Source organism: Molothrus aeneus, chromosome 3 (genome assembly GCF_037042795.1).
Source record: "Molothrus aeneus isolate 106 chromosome 3, BPBGC_Maene_1.0, whole genome shotgun sequence".
NCBI lineage: Eukaryota > Metazoa > Chordata > Aves > Passeriformes > Icteridae > Molothrus > Molothrus aeneus.
Window position 1 is genome coordinate 110,821,911 of NC_089648.1, and position 22,359 is coordinate 110,844,269.

At 39.8% G+C, this 22,359-nt stretch overlaps 1 protein-coding gene across 2 annotated transcripts in view; it reads right to left on the reverse strand.

Moving 5' to 3' along the window:
* The window catches only part of MSRA (methionine sulfoxide reductase A), a 237,750-nt gene that overhangs the window by 209,119 nt on the left and 6,272 nt on the right, over window positions 1–22,359 (reverse strand). The window contains exon 1 of one of the 2 annotated variants that reach the window (XM_066547617.1): window positions 10,998–11,683. The exons of the other annotated variant lie outside the window; for it this stretch is intronic. The gene's annotated coding sequence lies outside the window, so the exon portion shown is untranslated. Of the gene's footprint in view, window positions 1–10,997; window positions 11,684–22,359 lie in introns of those variants that run through there. 2 annotated transcript variants of the gene reach the window in all.

The following is a 22,359-nucleotide window of genomic DNA, read 5'->3' on the forward strand; positions in this document are numbered from 1 at the left end:
ATGGGGGCACCATGAGGTATCAGCCCACACTTCCAACCTAAGGAGATTCAGGAAATTCAAATAGGTGGTACCACTGGAGTTCCTGGCTAACATTTATTTATTGCAGGTTTATACATATCAGTGGCTGCAAAAACAAGTGGATGTGTGGTAAAATGTCGAGTAAACTGTGCTTCCTCTTTATTTTGAGAAAATAACTGTGTAGCATGCTCATAGAAGAACTCCCAGATTGGAGATTAACGTTCGAGTGCCACAAATGGAGAAAAAACTCAGCCTTTTTTTATGAATTCTCAGAAAACAGGACAAAGCCATGAAGGAAAGGAACAGGGATGCTGTAAAACACAAAGTACTCCATGAGCAGAGATTTATAATTAATCAACAAGAGGAATGCAGCACTGTTTTACAAGGCAATAATTCAGTCCCATTCCCTAAGGAAAAGCCTTGGAGAATGAAGGCCAAGTAGCTTTTTCAAACAAGGCAACTGGATTATTGCCCCATAAAGCAGCACAGCTCTGTGATTATTACCTTGGTGCTACATGCCCTTTTTAAAATGGTTTTCCCCCATAAATGTTTAAAACCTCCCAAGTAAAAAAGATCAGGGGAAGGGAAAGGATACGTGGGGTAGAAAGCAACACATTTAATGCTTTGTTCTAATTTCCTGGGAAATACCAAGCATACGACGTAAAAAAAATGCTTTCAATCAGGGTTATTACAAATAGCAGCAATAAATCCTATTAATAAGCAGCATACTAAGATTTTATGTCTCTCTTATTCTTCACAGAATGTTTCCCCTCTCTGTTTGTTCCCTTCCTTTTTCCCACTCTCCCAAAAGCAGAAGCATTTTTCTTTATTTACAATTTTTCTAACATTTCAGTTTCACTTTATATTAGATACACCAACCCCAAAGCAAGGCAGAGACTCAAATATCACCCGGAATCTTATTAGTGACGGCTGATAAAACTTCAAGCCATAATTAGCCTTTGTCCTATACTAAAAATAAGATATTTTTTGAGAACACAGAGTCTTGTCCCCTTGGCTGAACCCTGCCTTGACCCGTGACAACTCCACGTGTGCTCAGGGTCAAAAATCACTTTTATTTAGAACAGGCATATCCAGGACAGCCTGTGTATGTCCCATCAGAGCAGTAATGTAACAAAAGTTCAATATACCAGCTGAAAAAAATATTCCTGGTCAGAATACTCTGAATACTCCAAGGATGGACTAAATTCCTCAAGTGTGAATTAAAAGCAAAGCACCAGCTCCATTCACAGCACTAAATATGCACAACTCACTCAATGAGAACAGGATCAAAACAAGAAAATTCAGCAGACTCCCTAATTCTTGGTTTCTGAGAATATTTAGACATGTCCCAGCTGCCACACTAGTCTGACATCTATTCAAGGTACCGAATTTGAAAGAAAATAACAAGTGCAAGTTTTACAAATATTTCCTGTCTAAAACCTCTTCTTTCTTCCATTCAAAAAACTTTGCAATTCCCCTCATAAAAAATTTCTTTGTAAAGTCAAACAACCAAAACAAATATGATTTCGACTGATGTTGTTTTGAAAACATTAAATGGAATCCCACTGGGAAATTAAATGGAAATGTCACCTCTAATAATGGGAGAGAAATGATTCATAGGCAGACTCTAACATTTTAAAATATGTTACCTACGTAATTAGAGGAGCCTGATTTTCCAAAGGAGCAGTCTCACACACCTTCCACTAAAATAAAAGCCCAAATACAGGCTGTGAAAGCCACTTTCAACATATGTGCTTCAAATATTTTGTCACAGGAATTAAATCTGGGAAGCCCTGGAAGCCTGTTCCTGCTACCTAAGGCTTGGAACTCACAGGGTTCCAACTGCTTCAGGAATGTCTTTTTGGAATAGCTGCTGACACCAATGACAGCTTGGTTTCACAATGTTTGAGCTACACAAAATATCTGTAATCATCTTTATGACCACTTAAACTTAAGCCATCCCATTAAAGGCACTGGGACTTTGGAATCTGCAACTGCTTGAGCAAAAAAAATCATCAGATAAAGAAGGTGACACTTCTCAGGTAGCAAGGGGAGAAGAATTTCACTTTACAATTTTAATTTCACTTACTGGCAAACAAAACAAACTTTTAAAAACTCAAGTTTTATGTAATTCAGACAGAAGATGTGTGGGGAGAGCAAATGCTCAAGTCCCATCATTCCAGTCCAATCTCAGTACAAACTGAGTGAGGTCTAAGTTTTGATTCAGCCAAAAGAAAGTTAACAATACAGAACATTTTCTCCCAGCTATTCAATTTTATACAAAGCCAATTTTATCTGAAACTGATAAGCAGTATTCATAGGTTATGAATAAAACTATTTAAAGGATAATCTAAGGGAGTCTTTCCATCGATGTTAAAGCCATTGCACATTATACTGAGTTACTGGAGAAGGATATTCCTCTAACTGCTCCCAAACTGTGATTCCCAAACTAGGAATTGCAGCCTGGAATATGGGATCTGCAGGTGATCCATACAAAGCTTTATTTTCAGCTGTATCTTTGGCTCTGCAACTCTGACAAGAAGTTTAAAGTCCTTTTCTGAGCACACACAGGAGTGAGGAAAAAACCTTTTTTGTATCATTTATTTTCTCACTGAGGAGCCAGAATCTGGGCTTTTTTTTTTTTTTTTTTTTTTTTTTTTTTTTAAATACAGCAAGTGGGGTTTATTTGCAGGGAAAGGTGGGAACATTTTCATCAACTGCATTGAATGTCTCAGTTCCCCCTTCTGTAATTGCAGCATCTCTTTGGGGTAGAGCATCTTTGGGGTGAAGCATCATGGAATGGTTTGGGGTGGAAGGGACCTCAAAGATCAACCAGTCCCACCCCCTGCCATGGCCAGGGACACCTTCCACCATCCCAGGTAGCTCCAAGCCCTGTCCAACCTGGCCTTGGACACTTCCAGGGATCCAGGGGCAGCCATAGCTTCTCTGGGAAACCTCCCCACCCTCACAAGGAAGAATTTCTCCATAATATCCAAGTTGGCTTCACAGCAAAGCCTCACAGCTTCCCAGTAACAGGGAGGAATTTTCCATGCTGCTGCCTCTCTAGAGGATCCTTAAGGACAAGAACTTTGAGATGTGAGTGTCTGATCCACAAAGACAAAAGGCCGCATCTGGACAGAAAATGGCAAGGGAAAACTCAGGTGACTCCAGCAGAAATCCCAAATTAAGCAAATGGTGCAGGTGCCCTTCAAGGCAGCAGAAAGACCAGTGTAGGTCCTGGCTTTCAGTTCATGAATGGTTTTAGGATCACAGGAAGCACACGCCAAGTTTTCCATCAGGTATTTTTGACTTTTGGGTCACACAAGCCTCCTGGTCTCATCCTAAGACACACAAATGACAAATTTTATTTTATTTTTTCACATCCCTCAGAAAGGCAAGTGAAGGGTCACCATGTCCCTCATTGCAGCATGAAACAAAAGCCAGCCAGCCTGAAGCTCAAAGGCACTTTTTAAATCTAATAACTGCTTTCACTACCTAAATCTATAAACTTTTTACACATAAAAATGACTTGTAAAAGAAAAACTATGTATTTGAGGCAACATGAGAAACTGCAGCTCCCACCACAGGCTTTTAAGGAAATGCTTCACTACAGGGTGGGCAGACAAGGACTTTACACATTTCCTTGGCTTAGTTTTAACTATTATAAATGAAATTGGAATTATTTGCTAGTAAATAATTACAGAGTTTTTGGTCTAAATGTCACTCAGAAACTCAAACTGAAGCAGGTGTACAAACTGAGTTGAATATCAGAATACTTGGAAAATTTACCAGAAAAACAAAAAAATCTTTAAACAAACTTTACAATACCTGATTATAATGCAAAAATGTAAATGGTTTGATTACCTCAAAGAAGCACATAAGCAAAAAGTCTTTCACCACACACACACACATATATATACATATACATTTACATATTTTATAGATGCATACACACCCCTCTCATCTTTAAAAAAAATCTTCTATATGAAAGATTACGTTTAATAAAACACACCAGTTAGCTAAGAATAATTTTTAAAGATGCATATAAGCACATTGCAGTGACCCAAAAACAAAGGAAAAGAAAAATATCTTGAACATAAAGAAAAATCCAAATATGCTAAAAAATTCCAAGCAAGTAGAGGGTGCAAATAGCTTTAACTGACATGCAGCCGTAATACAATAGGATTACTGACTCTTAATATGCTGTCCAAAATTAAATTAATTTAATTGGCTCTGTTCCCTCATACCCCAGGAACACAGGATAAAGATAAAACTCTCTTTCCCTGCCAGCACAGGAGGTTGATCATTTGTTACAAAGCATGGAGGGCAAGGAAAATCAATGCTGCAGAGTAAAAAAACTCTGCATAACCAACAGATTTCTGTTCCTAATAGCAAAAGAAAAGTAACCATGAAAACTTGTCTGGAGTCACTTCTTGGCAAGACTTCACCTAAAAGCATTTTTCTCATCCCCCCTTTTTTTACTTGGTTTCCTTCCTCCTACTTCTGTCGTTTTTTGCATTTTTCTCACTATCTCATTATGTTGTTTTTTTTTTTTTTTTCATTTTCAAACTACCTTTGGGTGCTGAATACCCAAATGATTTGTTTCAGTGAGCTCCTTGCAAAGGAAGCCACAAAGCAAATCCAAGCCTGGCCACTCCAGGGCACGGGGCTGTGCCCTTTCACAATGAGACACAGTCAGGAATGTTTTCCAGTAATATCAGGCATAATTCCTGCCAGTGGGATTGTGCCTGATCCCAGAGGATGGAACAGGTGAGAGGAAATACCACAGGCAAAAATCTCCACGTTTCACAGACAGCTCAAAGGGGACGTCTGCAGTCAGGAGCACTGAGATTGTCTGTGATAATGACAATGCTGAGGACATTTGTCATGCAAGGGACACACAAGTTTCCTGTAAAAAAAGGACAACAGAGCACAGAAAACACTTCCCTGCTTAAAAATAAAAAAAAGTAGAGTAGGAAAAAACCCTAAAAGTTCACAAAGAGTGATCAGAGCATTGTGAACTTTGTGGCACTACAAGATCATAAAATCCAGAGATGCTGTTGGTTGGCACAGGTGGATGCAGGATTTGAAAAAATCCTAGAATGGTTTGGGTCAGGAGAGACCTGAAAGTCCCACCCCCTGCCTTGAGTAGGGACACTTTCCATTATCCCAGGCTTCTCCAAATCCATCCAAGTGGCCTTGGACACTTCCAGGGATCCAGGGCAGCTTCTCTAGGCACCCTGTTCCAGCACCTCACCACCATCCCAGCCAGGAATTCCTTCCTAAATTCCCATCTTTCCCTGCCCTCTGGCAGTGGGAAGCCATTCCCTGTGTCCTGTACCTCCATCCCTTGTCCCCAGTCCCTCTCCAGCTCTCCTGGAGCCCCTTTAGGCTCTGGAAGGGGCTCTGAGCTCTCCCTGGATCCCTCTCTTCTCCAGGTGAACACCCCCAGCTCTCCCAGCCTGGCCCCAGAGCAGAGGGGCTCCAGCCCCTGGAACATCTTTGTCCTCTTGTCTCAAACCTTTCACACATGTCTGTGTCTTTTTATGCTGCATTTAGGAAAAAATGATTTAGAAGATTCTGTGTTTTGCTGGGAACTATTCCACCTGCAGCTCCAATAGCTTGGAATGAGATAATGACCAAAAGTGCCCAGCTCTGGCTGCTGATTCTGAGGGAAAACAGGAGTAATGAGTCCCACACATCTACACTGCAGATCCTGATCCTGCCCCAATTCTCTCATGAGAGTCTGAAGAGACCATTTCAAGTTAAAAATCTCACAGAATAACAGCTAAGACCACAAGAAAATGAATTTAAAAGTTGTTAATTGAGCGTCCATAAAAATATTCTCCCTTTTAATCAAGACACATTGGGCAAAGTGCATCACTCTTAAAATTGTTGTCTAAAAAGTTAGAAAGGTTGAAGAGAACTGGCAATAGTTGGGCCTTTACATTAGCATAAACACATCAAATATTCATTACAGCCAAGCACTCATTATGTCAGCAGCTGAATTAAATAACAAGAATAATGTTTCCCAACTATAAAAATAAGTGCCACAACAGTCTCCTGCACCAGAGCAATTTTCAAGAGGACACAGTGAGACACTGTTGCAGGAGCCACATTGTTCTCTCTGCTAAAACTGCTTCATTCACTACAAATATATTGGCTTTTAACTGTTCTTTTTCAGATGAATTTCTACCAAAGAGAAAGAATTATGTTCTACAGCATGCATCCGTATGAAAGGAAAAGCATTATGCTGGGACAATAGGGTTTATTGCAACAGCAGAATGTATCTTAAATGCAAAATTATACCAACACTATGAGTTTACCAGTTTAATCATAGCTTGAAAAAAAATAAATACAGCAGACATTACAAAAACTCATTTATATGAAGTTTTTACACTGGGTGCACAAAAACAGAAAAGTAGAGCCAGAAGTGTAATGGCAGCAGAACAAAATGTCTCAAGCCCTTGAAATGCATCACAACTGTGAACAACTAATGGAAAGACTTATAAAATATAAATATAAAGCCATAGATATAAACAAAAGCCATATAAAAGGTAGGTAATAAAGCCATTAGGACAAGGAGGAATGGCTTTAAACCAAAAAAGGGTGGATTTAGATTAAATAGAGGGAAGGAATTGTTCCCTGACAGGGTGGGGAGGCCCTGGCACAGGTTGCCCAGAGAAGCTGTGGCTGCCCCTGGATCCCTGGAAGTGTCCAAGGCCAGGTTGGACAGGGCTTGGAGCAACCTGGGATTGTGGAAGGTGTCCCTGCCCATGGCAAGGGTGACACTGGATGAGTTTAAGGTCCCTTGTAACCCAAAGGATTCCATCATGTCAATGAAAGCAATAAGCCTTAACTAATTAAGGAAGAGATCCTCTCTTTCCTTGAAGTCCTTCCTGCCTTCCCAACTTTCTTTTTCAGGAAGAAAATGGGCAATGAACAAACGATTCACAGCCAAGGACAGAGCAACACAACTCTCTCCAGCTGGTAACAGATTATAATGGAAACTCATGGGCAAACACCAGGCTGGTGTTAGAAACGGGAAAACTGCCAAAAACAAGAGGAGGCTACAAATAACCTGGAGAAGATTTTCTCAGTGGATAAAATCAGTACAAAACTTCCCAACCTACCAAATTCAACCATTTCTACCAAAACAGGTCACAATAAATTGAGATTTGATTGAGATTTTCTGAGTATGCTCCTCCTGAACCTACACATTTTCTCGCAGTCTGTCCTCTCCACGGCCTCTGCAGGTGCTTTAATCTGGGATGGAATTTTTATTACCAAAATTTTTATTAGCTGTGGAAAATGAAAATTTTAATCATCTTAATTAACACTGTACTGTCTGTAGAGTTCTTAGTTTTTACTTGCTGTGCATTAGATGAACAAGAAAAGACTTTATTTCTATTCCTGTCTGTAGGACTGGAAAAAACACAGCAGTGGGGCTTCCGAAACAAAACCACACAGAAATCTTTCATGGAGCAAAGCTCTGTATCTACTCTTACACTCCAGCTTGGTGTTATGCTGAAGTGTAAAAGGGACGAAGCTTTGCATGGAAAAACCAATACAATGGAAACCTCTCGGTGCTGAAATCCAAAGTTTGCATTTGCAGAATGAGGACTAGACCCTTGTTATGTGTCAGGCAATGGTCAAAGAAATTTTCCACTTTGATGCAATTTAGCAGAGAAAAAAAACCCAATGTTTTTACCATGCTTCTTCTCTTATTCTTTTAATTTTAATTCATATGGAAGATCTTTTCATTGTAGTTTACTGAACTCAACCAAACCATTCCAGTTGCCTCTGGCATTCAGTAGAAGTGCTGTGTCCGTATGAGGGAGACACTTTTCGGGATCTGATCAATTCCTAAACTGTGGATCTGAAAGTCTCTGAACCATCAGTCATGGACCAGGGAACTGCTGGATGTCCCATCCCTGGAAGTGTCCAAGGCCAGGCTGGAGGGGACTTGGAGCAGCCTGGCATAGCGGAAGGTGTCCCTGCTCAAGATCAAGGATTGGAAATTCCCGGATTTCTCTTCTATTAATCTGCTGATTAACAAGATAAGAGCACACAGAGCAAAGAGTGGTGCAAACACTGTGCATTTCCTGTCATAAAACCCCAAAATTTGATAGTACAGAGGTTGTGACTTCAGATAAACCAGAATTTGACACAGGCTGAAGAGGTCAGCAGCAAACAGGAGAAAAGATGACACCAAGACTCTGCTTGATCCTGGCAAACTTAGCAAAACTAGGTGATAAACAAATGTAAAGGAAAGACAATAATGGGAATTTTTTGCATGAGCTATGATTTATCCCTAAAAACTTTTTCAATTTCATAGCATCCAATAAATATGGAAAAACTGTTTTAGTGACTCAGAGGGACAGATGTACACTGGGCATAACTTATTTATAGAGAAAAATAGGAAAAACACGGATGTCCATAATTATTAACAGTACAGTCTTCTATTATTTCTAAAACAATTTCATTAAGAAAATTATCAGAATCAGCTCACAGATCCTAAACAACTGTGAGCTATTCCTCATCTATAAATATATGACAATATAACTTAAAAATACTACAAATTAGTATTTTTATATTCTCACCATTTTTTCTTCTTTTTCCCAATTATTTATGGTCAATAAAGAGAGTGGCTCAAAGGACTAATGGGACAACTTCCCTAATCACCTCCTAAAGGTGTTTATTCCTCCACAATGACTACAAGAGTAACTCAACTCACTTAAATGACATTTTAAGAGTTACAGAGGACGGAATAATATTGACTTTGCTCAAATTTTTTGTGGCATGGATAAAGACTGTGGCTTATATGGAATAAAGAAGTGGAATTCCACCCAAGTCAATCCCACTGTGCAAAGAGAAAACACCTTGGAATGGTGGACTACAAAATAAGCAATTATTCTGGATTAATGGTAAAGAATAAATGGAAAATTGAAAGAGCCTTAAAATATATACATCAAATATAACTTTTTAAATTTTTTTTTAATATTGTTATAGATGCTGAGGACACCTCAGCACATGGAGTTCTACCATATGCAGAATCTCAAGACAACCTCCCATGGCTATAGAAATGCAAAATAACACCCAAAACCTCTATAAACTGCATTTTAACATTTGTATTATTGTCCTACAACCATTTTTAGGAAGAATCCACAGTCATACTGAGAACTGCTCATCTCTTCCTTGTCCAATAACCACAAGGGTTCAGAGTAAGAGCTGATTTTTTAAAATGTTTTGATGTCAATATAAAAGGCACAAACTAAGCCCATTCCAGGCCCATTTTGATCTCAAACTACTTTGACACTAATTAAAACAGCAGAGTAAACCTTGGTTTATGTCTATTAATCACCACAAGTGAAATCAGACATTGGCCCATCACAGTATCAAACATGATGCTCTAATGTGAAATACTATCTGTAGTTTAATAACAAAAATTAAGTTAAACCCCAACCACCAACCCTCACCTCCACACTGAAATATGCCACATTAAGGAACTGTACAATCCAATCTAAAATAGATATTAATGATTCATTAAGAATTAAACACAAATTGTTAATTTATGAAGTTATTAAACCTATCCAATAATTAAGGATCGTAGATGAATGGTGGCAATGAATAATCAGATTAAAGTATCCAGAAAAGTCCAGCTGATAAAGAAAATACATAAATACAATAAACCATGTCAAATTACACCAGAAATTCCATTTGTATGCAATCCAACCAACATTCAGGTTCCAACCATTTAAACCTTGCAATTCCAATTTCATTTTTAAATTGCCAAGTTGGGATGTTTTCCAAAAAATTAGCACTTAGATGAACTTTCAAAATCAAAGAGTTCAGCAGGAACAAAAATATTTTATTATGTAGGCCAAAAGAAATGAGCAGTGGTGTGTATCTCATTTAGGAACCCAAAATGTACTGACGAGATATTTGAGAGATAAACAGTGCTTCCAGCATTGTAGGAACAGCTTCAAAATAACTTCAGTGAACACAGATGTTGAAATATTTTTACAAATATCTCTCTTTATAAATGCACTGCAAGCACCCACATGTTGATCATGTTTAAAACCTGAATTTATGAAATTATGTAGGTACTTGGGAGAGAAATATAGTTATTTTAATGTATCACTTAGAAATGTAATGGTCATTTTAATATTTCCCTTAGAGGCAGCATCATAAATGTTTCCTGTTGTTTTCTGAGTTTTAATAGGGACATCCAGTAAAGATTTGGTTTGGAATGCCACGATTAAAGAAAACAGCAAATGCTTTGAGACTGCACAGGATTTCTGAGAAATAATGGGAATTCCTTCCAGAATTCCCCACAGACAGACAAATTTAGGGCACTGTTGTGATGCAAACTCAGCCCAGCACATCCCCGTGTCCCCAGGCACATCCCATGGCAATGCCTGCGCAGGAACAACAGACAAGAACCACACAGAGAGCAGAACTCAACTCCTCCAAACACTCTCCTTCCACCCAGGATCCATTTGAAATCCCCCACGGCACACCTATTCCCACACTGAGCTGCTGAGGATATCTTTTAGGATTTAGAAAGGCAGAATAATAGAAATTTTTCTTCAAAACTCCCTAAGAAACCTTATTAAAATGTTTCAGTGAACCAAATAGTAATCACAACAGCATCTTACCCACTATTTAACTACAGCATCTTTCAAAAGGCTCACTGATGTAGTAAAAAATCAAACAGATCTTGCTAAGAAACCAATTTAATGTAATATTAAGTAACCCAAGTTTTTGACATCATCAAAAAGACCAGTTAATTTTAGCAGTCTCATAATCCAAATGCCACAGTTAAAACACAAACACATTCCTACTAAAAACCTTTCCATTAAGGTTGTTTCTTCCCTTCAGCAGGGAAGAATGAGGGAAATGCACTTGTGCAGCATGCCAGGAATTGCACATCTCAGGCTGAACAATCCGGTTTTTAAGGATAGGGTAATACTTACTCCAAGCGAAGCCGATCCATAAAAATCTACGGTTTACAGTTACTCCCTGAAATAATAATGCTGATTGTCACAGCAGCAGGAGGATAATCCCAGCACATCCAGGCCTAATAGGCAGTGTGATCATATTTGCTCCCAGGAAATCAGAAGGCAGGTACCTCTCTCCCTGAAAAACCAGGCACCTTTGGAGAAAACAATGGACTTTTAGGTCCTTCATTTTATGGAAATCGTAAAGCGTCCACGCTTCAGCCGTCACTGATTTTTTTAGTCCATTTTCTTTTAATTCCTGAGAAAAGAGCAGATTTTTTCACTGTTTGCAGCAAACAGGTCCTGTAACTACAAGCTGAAGTTTCCATATCCAGTGCCATCAACTGTGTCATCTTCAAACATCCCTCACTTGGCAGCAGCCGATATTTTTCCATCTCTTGTTGCTTCTAAAAGTAGAAAATTTCAGCGATTCCAGAGGCTCTCTAGGAAGATGCACTGAAGGGAATGTTTGAGAGCAGGAGCAGAAAAACCATGCTCTGATTCTGCCCTTCAGGCACAGCCTGGGTGTCTTCGGCGTGTCCTGATGGGTCTTCAGGTTTGTCCCTAAAGGCTGGGACATGGAGCCAGGACAGCACCAAGCAGCAAAAACAAACGTTGTGGCTTTAAGAACATACTCACTTTTCTATTGAAGTCACAACTTTCTCTCTACTCTTATTTCACTGCTGGGTCAGATGAAATCTTTAAGGAGGTTCCATTAAAAGTTCGTTTCTGTCGAGAGAAACGCTGGAATTCCCGTTCCGAACGTATTCCGAAGGTCAGGTTCGGTTTTAAAGCATGTTTGTGTCGATGAAAAGTTTTTGTTTTGCTGCAAAAAAATTAAAATTCTCCCTTTTATTTACACATTCCCTCTGTAATCTTCCAAGTTACTCGGCTCCCTTACAGTTTAATCAGACATAGGGGAAAAAAAAAAAAAATCACCAAATATCGTATTTCCCATATGTACAAACTGACATTGTGGAGGCTTCATTAAAAGCTTTTATTTCTCTGCTCACTGCTAACTGGACGTCATTTAATGTCACCACCACTTCCCAAGAGCCCAAGAGACTTAAAAAGCGACGGAAGTTTGAAAACCAAAAAAAAAGTTGTGAGTTTTTCTGTACCCCAGGACGGTTTTCTTTCGCGAAGCTCAAGCCGAGACAGCAGACAAAAGAAGCTGATTTGACTGAGCCGTGCCAAGTCTTGCCTTTTTTTCTTCCCTCGCCTCGCTCGCTCTCTCGCTCTCTCGCTCGCTCGCTCCCAGCATGGCAACCTTCCCGAGCAGTCTTGGCGGAGCTCCAGCCTGTGCCAGCCTGTCTGAATCCTTGTTTTCCAAAAAGATGCTCTTTGCGAATCAATTAATAGATTTCCAAACAGGAAACTGTGGGTCAGTAACCAAATCTTGGCACCAACAGCAGCTTCTCCTGCCAAATCGGCTTTATAGATTTCATGGTCGCCTACCTTTTACAATGGATGCAACGTTTGTGCTCCCGGATCGTGGAGCACTGGAAGCCATTCCCTGTTCTCGCAGGGATAAGAAATCTGCTCGCTAAAAATGTCCGCATGCGACACATGAACAACCTGCAGTAAATCAAGACTCTTTGGAAGGCGGGCGTTATGTGTAATTTTAATAAGCACCAAATACTCCTTAAAATAATGTGTTTTCATTCTCTCCTCCCCAGAATCATGGGAAGGTGCCAGGAGCAGGAGACGTATAGATTTGAATTAAGATCACACTCAGAAGTCACACACGTTTTAACTTTATCTGAACTCCAGCTTGAAAAGAACCAGTCTTCTCAGTTCCACCATTATTAAAAATCAGCTGAAAATTAATAAGAAATTGGATCCCAGCTCATACACAAAAAATCTCCCCACATCCATAGAGCCAATGATGTCATCTGTTAATTCAACAGCTCAAGTTCTTGTGGCACTCAGAGCAGAAATGGCTCAGCATTAACAGTCAACTCTGGTGGGAAATTTTCTGATGTGTTGCAAGACTTAAAGGATAGAAAATTATATTTGGAACTTCATTCAAGATATCCTAAATGACAAGAATTCATGTGAGGAAAATTACAGGAATAAACTTTCTTTTATCTTCAAGCTATTTGCCAAGGCAAAATGCCAACTTTTTAAAATACATGCATTACATTAATGAGCTAAATAGAATATTCTGAGGGAAAAAACCTTCCTGAAATGTTTAGTTTTCTAAGTTTATCCAATAGAGAGTCTCAGAAGTTCACAGGATCATAGAATGGTTTGGGTAGGACACTAAAGACCATCCAGTGCCACCCCCTGCCATGGACAGGGACAACTTCCACCATCCCAGGTAGCTCCAAGCCCTGTCCAACCTGGCCTTGGACACTACCAGGGATCCAGGGGCAGCCACAGCTTCTCTGGGCAACCTGTGCCAGGGCCTCACTGCCCTCACAGGGAACAATTCCTTCCCCCAGTATCCAAGGAAATCCCTCTCTGTTTCTAAAGGTTCCATTCTGTCAGAGATTGGGTGACCTTATCCAATGATTTTTTTGAAAAAACAGGTTCATTCTCCGCCCTTCAGACCTCAGACACCCACACAAGGTTCCCCTTGTGTGACTGTAACAGACCCATCCATGTTTCTCCCAGTAGCCTCCCAACTCCAGAAGAAACATCATTAACTTTAAAATCACATTTTTGCCTCAAAATATTGCACACTCTCTCATTTCCATTTGCACCTTGCATCCTCACGACAGGGCCAACTTGGGTAAAAAAAACTATGTATAATCTTTCTATTTCTTTTCTTTGTGCACTTGACAGCAAACTCTAATATGTCACTTTGCCTTTACTGAAAGACCATCAGGCATCAACACGGGAACAAAAAGATCTCATGGAAATAATTGACAGTGGAATTAACTCTGAAAGGCTACACCACTGCAGCAGTCACTATTAAATGCTCAGCTTTTAATTAGTTTTCCTTCAAAAAATGTATGTATTGACAACAGGGGACGTCAGCAATACTAAAAATATATATAAAATTCCAAGAGAGATTAATTATTTTAACTATTCCTTCTTTACTCTTAACGAAAGTTAAGGCAGTAAAAACAAATATATTCCTCAGCAGCCAAATGTTTTCCTGAAAAGAATTTGCTAACAGGATGAAGAACCTTATTTTATCCCTCAAAATACTGCTTCAAAGGCAGTGGACCCAACAAAAGTGGATTTCATGTGCAGGAACAAGTCCACTCTTCCTACCTTAAAGCCTTTTGTCCAAGGTGTATTTTACTGCAGCTCTCCTAATTCTCTCTCTCAAGGACTCCAACTGCACCACTCCACTGGAATTGTTCCCAGCTCCCTCTGTGATACATTCCAAGATGCATCCTCCAGCCCAAGGTGTTGATATCTCTCAATGGAACTCATTTCTCCTCCTTCACTTCTTCTCCTTCACATAAAGAAGTTTCCAGCCCAGTTAATTGAGCATTCAAGTAACCTCCAACCAGGAAGAAAACATAAAACTTTCTCCACTTCTTGTTTTGGGCCCTTTTTTCACATTTTCTGCCTGGTTTTCACTGTGTTCCCCCCTCAGTTCCTCCAGTTTGCTCTTCTTCTTGTTGTCTCCCACAGTTCTGAAGTCAGCCCTTTCCTCTCCTTCCTGCACAAAGTCTATGGATTTTTCCTTGAAAGGCTGCAATAATCCAGAACTCAGCTTCCAAATAACTGGACCTGACACCAGGTTCTGTATTAGTGACTCCATAAAGTGCTTTTCTACCCTCACATGTTTCTCCTGAGCATTCTCCCCTCTTCAGCTGTCCTACTGATGTTTCTTTCATGTTATTCTCTTCCAATGCACAAAATATGGAAAGAGTCAAATTCCTCATCATTCCAAGTATTTTCCTATCCATCTCCAATCCAAATTTGACCACCTTTGATGTTTACCATTACAGAACCACATGAAGCTCTGTCCTTCAACACCATCTATATCCCCATGTTCAGAGAAAAATCCCCAAATTTGTCCTTTTGCAGTATCCTAGTAAGACCAGTATCCACTGGTCTTACTTTGAAGAATTAGGAAAAAAAATTAATATTGATTTGCGCCTTGGTCATCATTCACTTCAAATTTTTTTTCCATCTTGGACTTGATGATCTTAGAGCTCTTTTCCAACCTTAATGATTCTGCAATCTTTTATGCATTTTACCTTCATGCCCCTGGGATTTGTTCATTTAAAATTCTCCCAGTGAAAGCCTCCTGATGTCATCATATTCCCTTTTACTCAGGTATTTTTCCATCTCTCTCAAATGCCTCTGTGTCTCCCCAATGGGGTATACCTGGACACCTGTCCCTGTGCACGTGGGAAGTGAGAATGATTTCCCTCCTCCCAAATGGAAAACTTCAGAATAGAAGAAGTAACTCATTCATTTAAGCTGTTCTATTCGGAATATAAGCCCAAAATGTTACTTTCAAATGTCAGATACAGCTTTTTATTTCCCTTTTTCTTTTCCTTGCTGGGCACCTCAGTGTCATGGACCAATGAAAGCTGTGTAATGCTTCATCCTGACCACCTGACACGAAGTCAGTCTGGCTGTGACAACCCCCAAAATATTTTATTTTAAAAACGAACACATTGGAATACCTGGTATATCAGGGCTAACTTTATCAGTCTTTCTGCTACCACACTCCTGTTACCATTTGTGGGCATTTCCATTAGAGATAAGTGAAGCCAATGCCTCTGAGGACAAGCCAGAGGTTTTTTAGGAGTCTAATTTCGGAGCCAGATGCTTTGCTGATTTATTATTGAAGGGTGAAAGTGCATCATGTGGCAGGAAAAAGGCTCCTTTTACCTGGGCTGTTCATACTGAGATGATGGCAACGATTTTCCTATTGACTCTCTACTTTTCTGGGTTTTATTATTAAACAGCAAACACTGGGGAAGCTCTAAGAACATAAAAGTGGCTGTAGCTGTTATATAGAAACCAATAAAACAAGAAGGAACACTGAGAGAAGGAAAAAAAGAAGGAATATTGCAGCCACCCAGAAGAGGCAAGGGAAGACAGTGAGAGCTGAAGTCAACATATCCAGAATTAACCAAATAAAATGAAAAAAAATACAAGAACACAAGAATGAAGTCCTATAAATTCATGAAAAAATGGACCATGAAAGACTAGACCTGCAAGGGCCTCGAGTCCTGCAGATTCCCAAGGTCAGTCAATACAGTGACCACCTTTGGCAACTTCTTTTGCACAGTTTTGCACATCCCCAATTAATTCTAGTCCAGGATGGGCTGTGTCCTCCTGGCAGCTGCCCCCCTACTAGCTGCACTTAGCATTTATCATTTTGACAACATTATTTATGCCTGACTGGGGTCCTTCCCATGCCATGGAAAACATTAGCCCCAGGAATGGAGAGTTCCAGCTGAATCCAGGTGAAAATCAAAGCAGCGGATCCGCAAGCCCCGGTGGGTTTAGGGTTGGCACTGTCCCACTGTGGGGTGGAGTCTTCCAGCTTTGCAAGGCAAATAAATGACAAGATCAAACTCTATGGGAAGCTGTCAACAACTTCCTAAAATCACTGTGGGATTATCCTTCAGCTGCTCATCATGTGCTGGCATTCTGCCCCAATTTGAAATTCCAAATCCATGGGTCAATCTCCACTAAATGTGCTCTTCTTCAGTTCCTTTAAAACCAGATGGTTTCCAGAGTATAGCAAACTGAATTTGCATTTCTAGGTTAAAATATTTTCCCATTCTCTCCATCCAGTACCACCAAGAACACTTCCAATATAAAGTGTAACATGGATTTTTAAATATCGTTGGTATCATTGTTTATTATCTCCTTTTAGTTCACAGGAGAAAAACAGTTACAGGCAGGGATGAGTGGCATTTAAAAAGTGATTGCAGTGTGCAACATGAAAAATAAATGCACAGAACTTGAGGTAGAAATAGTTATTCTTAATAAAATCCACTTACAGTCAACTTGGGTGGAGTGAAAATAGACTTGTGGCTAGAAATTCTCAAATATCTTCAATTATTATGAAAATGGAAGCTCTAAAAAAATCAAATAACTAAGAGAATTACTCCAAAATTTGGTCCAGTTAGGCTCTCATAATTCCAGGTATGAGGAATAAGAACGTATTCTTTGTTTTGTAGTAATAAAGGAATTTATTGTAAAATTCAGGTACAAAGTGCATTGTGTTCAATAACTGAATTTTCACTAATTAAATATTTTAAATGGTTCTACAGAGATCAGTATCTCAGAATTCCTCATCTTCATCCAGCCATCAGCACAGAGGGTTCTGGGTTTTCCTCATTTTCCACTTCCATTATACTTTATACTTTCACAATAGGAGTACCTGGGAACGTCTGTGCACAGGTATCCAAAAGGATAAAATACACATTTGGTGGGGTTTTTTTGCCTCTCACTCAAAAAGTTTGCTTTTACTTATTGTAAACTAAATCAAACACTGAGTAGGTTTTAATTGGTGTGTGAATGTTTAACACAAAGATGACTCCTTAAACAAGGACTGGAGGAGAAATGAGTTAATGCAAAAGAGTGAGTGTGGGAGTGTGCAATTCCACACCACCAAGGACTGGATGGAGGGACACTCAAATCCTGCTGATGGCTCCTCCATATCCCATCCTCTGGACTTGTGTCACCAGCCCAGGCACAGCCAGCAACATCCAAAATATGATGTTGTGCCCAACTGCCAACTGGGAACGCTTCCAAATCCAGGAATTTCAGAGGAATGTACTGGTTAACCAAGGAAAGGACATACCCAGGATCTCTCCAAGGATTTAAGGATGATCTGAATCATCTCCATGTCCCAGCCAGGGGCACATTCACAGTCACAGAAACAATCTGCCATTCCCACCCTGGAATGCAGCCTTAGGCTGCACCTAGCTTTTCCTGCGTGGGATGGGATCCTCCTCCAGTAAAAGACAGCGTCTTTCAGGTCATTTGAAAAGCAATTTGATGGCTAAGAATGGCACAAGGGACCAGGTTACATCGAACAGCAAGAAGTGTAGACAACTGGTAAAAAACCAAATTCATTAAAACTACTCGACAGGAAGATATGAGGTGTGAGGTCCTACCCCAAATCCCTTCAGTGCTCAAAACTCGGGTTTTAAACAGGAATTGTGTTCAGCTGCCAACAACATGAGAAGATCTTTCAGAAGCAGAACTTCAGAACTGAATGTGACAAACAGATGGGCTGTTGGGCCTGCTGCTCCATTCCAGAGGATGCAGCTGGACTCCAGAGCAGTTATACCCATTTATGACTGGATTTATGAGAAATGCTAACAAAGTGGAGGGTTAGAACATCCTAAAATTGTTTTTAAAAAAGGCTTTTCTCTAAGTTTTGACTTTCTGAAATTAATATCTTATGGACCAACTGTAAAGTTATCTCTAGATCATCTTATGAGTATTTTTCTTCTTCACATAAAGACGTATTAGAACATATTAGGACATTCTGTTTAAGAATCCGCCCTCTACATTTGGTTTGCCTGCTCATTTGTTCCCTTTCCTGTTCCCTTTCTGGATGGTAACTCAGAAAATTGTCACTCAAGGTCCTACTGAAATGAAGCATGACTATTCTGTGAGAAGCCTATTTTATTAGAAGTTGTCTGAGTGCAACCTCTTCAGCATGAGATTTTATCTCTGCTGCTCCCCAGGACAAGCTCAGTAAGTGCAGAAGGAGGTTTACATATCCCTGTTTAGGTAAGAAGGAGAATCCTTAAGGAAGAACATAAACAAAAAAAGGAAGAAATATAAATAGTCCACATAGACCCTATATATTGTCATGTTATCTCTGGTGCATTTATTTTGATCTGATGATCTTAGATGAAATCTTATTGCAGTTTGCTAAATCAGCCACTGATTGCCTGACTTGGAATTTTGCCATTTTTTAAAATGTAAACTCAGCATTTAGGAGGAGCAGATGATAGCAAACATTTTCTCTCCAAGAGAAGCAGATCAGCTGCCAATCTACTGCTCCCAATCTCAATGATCTCCTGAAGTCCCTTCCAACCTGGATCATCCTGTGATCCCATTCTGCCATACACAGGTACCAGTCCCTGCCAGTCCCACCAGGAGCTGTCTGGAGTCATCCCTCTCCTCCCTCAGCCTGTTAAGTCATCAATGCCAGACTCCCTCAATTCCTGCTCCCATTTTAGGAGTTCTGGGATGAAATTTTGAGGACTTGAATGTTTGATGAACCAAAAAGTGTATTTCCAAGCCTGTAAACGGTGACGGACAATGTCAGAAACACGAAGACACTTCCAGTGTCTGTCCCTTGCACAACACCTGTCATTCCTCACTGGGTTCCTAAAAGTTTTGAGCCAGAGGCTCAGGCAACAAATCTCTACCACCAGAGTCCTAAAGCCTAAACAAATTTTCTCAAGATGAGGGATTTCTGTTTCATATTGAGGAAAAAAAATTCATTGCCACTGGAGTTCTGCTTCTCAGCCATTCCTAAAATGTGGGCATTCCTTAAAGCATCTCTGGAGGCTCCTAGAAAGTCAAATTCCTGAGCAATCAAGCCCAAACTACAGTAAAAATACAGGTATCATCTACCTGGCCACATTTTTCAACAGAAAATAATATCTTATCTTCAAAATAAAGACCCATACAATATCCACTTATTCCAATTTTGCCTTATATGCAACAGGAATTAACTACAAGCAATACATAAGAAACTGCAATAATCGACCCTGGATTGTGATGGGTTTTATTTATCTGATTTGTACTAAGGGCTTATTTATGTGCATTATTTAATTGTACTGGAAATTTAAATGCAAGTTTCATACGTATCATAAAAATTTGCAACAAAATAAGTGCAATAATCAAATGTATCCATATCACAGAAATTCCATACATAATAATTAAAAGATAAGCATGGAAGGATAAAGCAATGCCTATCACACAATAAATTATAAGCCAAATAATTCAATGATTGCAAAGTAAAAATAAATTAAATAAAAAGTACATAAACCTGAAGTTAAGGCAATGTACACCACTGTAATTTGAAGGTATAAATTTGACAGGAAGACATTAATTAAACCAGAGAAGCTTTTAAAGCTGAAAAAATTCAAAAGGAAGTATTGTACATCAAAGAAACAGAGAAGGACTAAGACACAGGAATTAGTACCTGAAATATTCAAGCTACCTTAAATCTGCCTTAAGGGCTATTCTGCACTTATCTTCTCTCAAATCAATTAAAGTGAGAAGTTTTATTATTTACTCCTTGCGTCTTCTGAAGGAACTAAAGATGCTGCACCTGTGCAGCTCCATGTGTAAACAACTTCACTCTCATTTGGATAACCTGACTTTGGAAATTCCTTCATTATCAGCAATACTTTATACAAGCATGAACCAGGAAAATTAAAGAAAGTAAAGGAAAAAACTTTGATTCTGTGAACTGGTATTTGGTGTAGAGAGTTAAATCAAAATATAGCTTTTGACTCTGGGTAATAAATAAATTTTAAAAAAATTAAAGGTTTTATACTGAATATCATCGACATGGACAGGTCATTAATACAGCAAAGCCAGGGCCCTGTATGTGGCTGGTTATCACACAGACACCTCCATGTGAGCTGGTCACTGGACCCTCCTGCAGCCAGTGGAAGAAAACAGCATTTTTGGGCACTATTTCCCTGATTTAAATGTCTTTTGATGAACCAAACACACCAGTGCCTGTTCTACCTGTGACAGCCAAACTCTGGGTATTCCTGCAGCACCACCCAGCCCCTTCCAGTGCTCTGTCCCACCCTGTTCCCGCTGCAATGGAAAGTTTGCCCCACACTCTCCTACCTGCTGTAGAAAGAGAAGCAGTGGGAAACCTAATTCCATGTTTGTACCTTGGATATTCATTCACTTAATTATGGAGGAACATGTGGCATCCAGGGCACAACGTTACATAAATGTGTAGTGCAGGGTTATTCCTGCACTAAAGATAAATGGACACAATCAGCCAAAGCAGCCAAATGTATCCTAGGGTGTTGGGAAGGATGAAAGTTTCACAAGAAAGTCTCACAGATATGTATCTTTAGCAGAAAGATTTTAAAATGCAGAGTCTAACGAAGGAATAGAGATGGAAGCAAATTTTGATATAGAAGAAAAGAATTGCTGATCCTGGATAACCAAGAAGGCAAAAGTTATGTTAGTTAGAAGGGGTTTTTATGACTTAGAGCAAAACATAAACCCACCTCAAACAAGATGTTTTTACCAAGCAGAAAGAGAGCACAGGCAAACAAGTCAGCTAATGTTGCAAGTAGAAAGAAAGGTCTCAGAATTTTCCACTGCAAGGAAACTGAATAACAACTTCTAGCTTAAACTGTAATATACTAACTTTTAGTGATTGGAGAATAGTAACATGAATTATAGTAGTTATGATAGGCTATAGATAATAGTTAAGGTATAGATTGGCTCTACTGTATTAAGATGCTAAGCAAAGTACAGAATGCAATGTAACCAAAACCAAAGGGTCTCCAGGCCTGCCTGCAGCTGGAGCTGACAGCTGTAGGTGTAGGCTCTGTTGCCCACCACCCTGGCCTGCTGTAGCCTCTTAGAGAGAATAAACTGCATTTTGGAGAGCTGCCTGGAGTCCCGCATCCCTCATTTCAGCTCTTACACTAGGACTCAAACAAAATCAGATACAATATTCTCTAGTCAGGAAAAATAACCTGAGTAAATATAACCTTGTGTTTAACTCTCATAACTGATAGGTTTAACACCCCAAATCTGGCAAATTCAGACATTTACATCCCTTTTCAAAACAGCAGCACTGAGAAGCTCCTGAACCCTGCGTACCACAACCACCTTCACCCAGGAATAATTATCCCCTTTTATTACCCAACTCTGATCCCCTCAGAGCAGCATCCACACACAACCCTCTAGGTAAAGATCCTCTGCATTCCCTTTTCATTTCGGAGAGGGAAATTACAACATGAGCACGAGAAGCCTCCAGCAAGGCTCATTTGGATGCACGAGGCTGCCAGTTGGGTGAAGTTTCTCCCCATTTAGGCGCTGCTGTCTCCCAGCAACCCGGGCTGTTGCCAGGAGAAGCCCCGGGAGCGCTTCCTCCGCACCCCTCCGGCTGTGAGCCGCATGCTAAGCAGAGCTCCAGGAACGCCAGGGCCTCAAACAACAGATTTTTTTTTTCTCCGCTTTTTTTGTTGTATTTTTGAGGGGTTTAGTGATGAATGATGTCACCCTTTCTCTTGGGATGTAGTGAGAGGTGATAAGTAAGCACAGGGTGATTCCGTCATGGTTATTCCACCTCAAAAGCAGCATTTGGCAGCTGGATGTGCAGCTCTGTAAATATATTTCCTGTATGCTTTCCATCTCTCCAGCATCCTCTGTGCCTGTTAACTTCCTC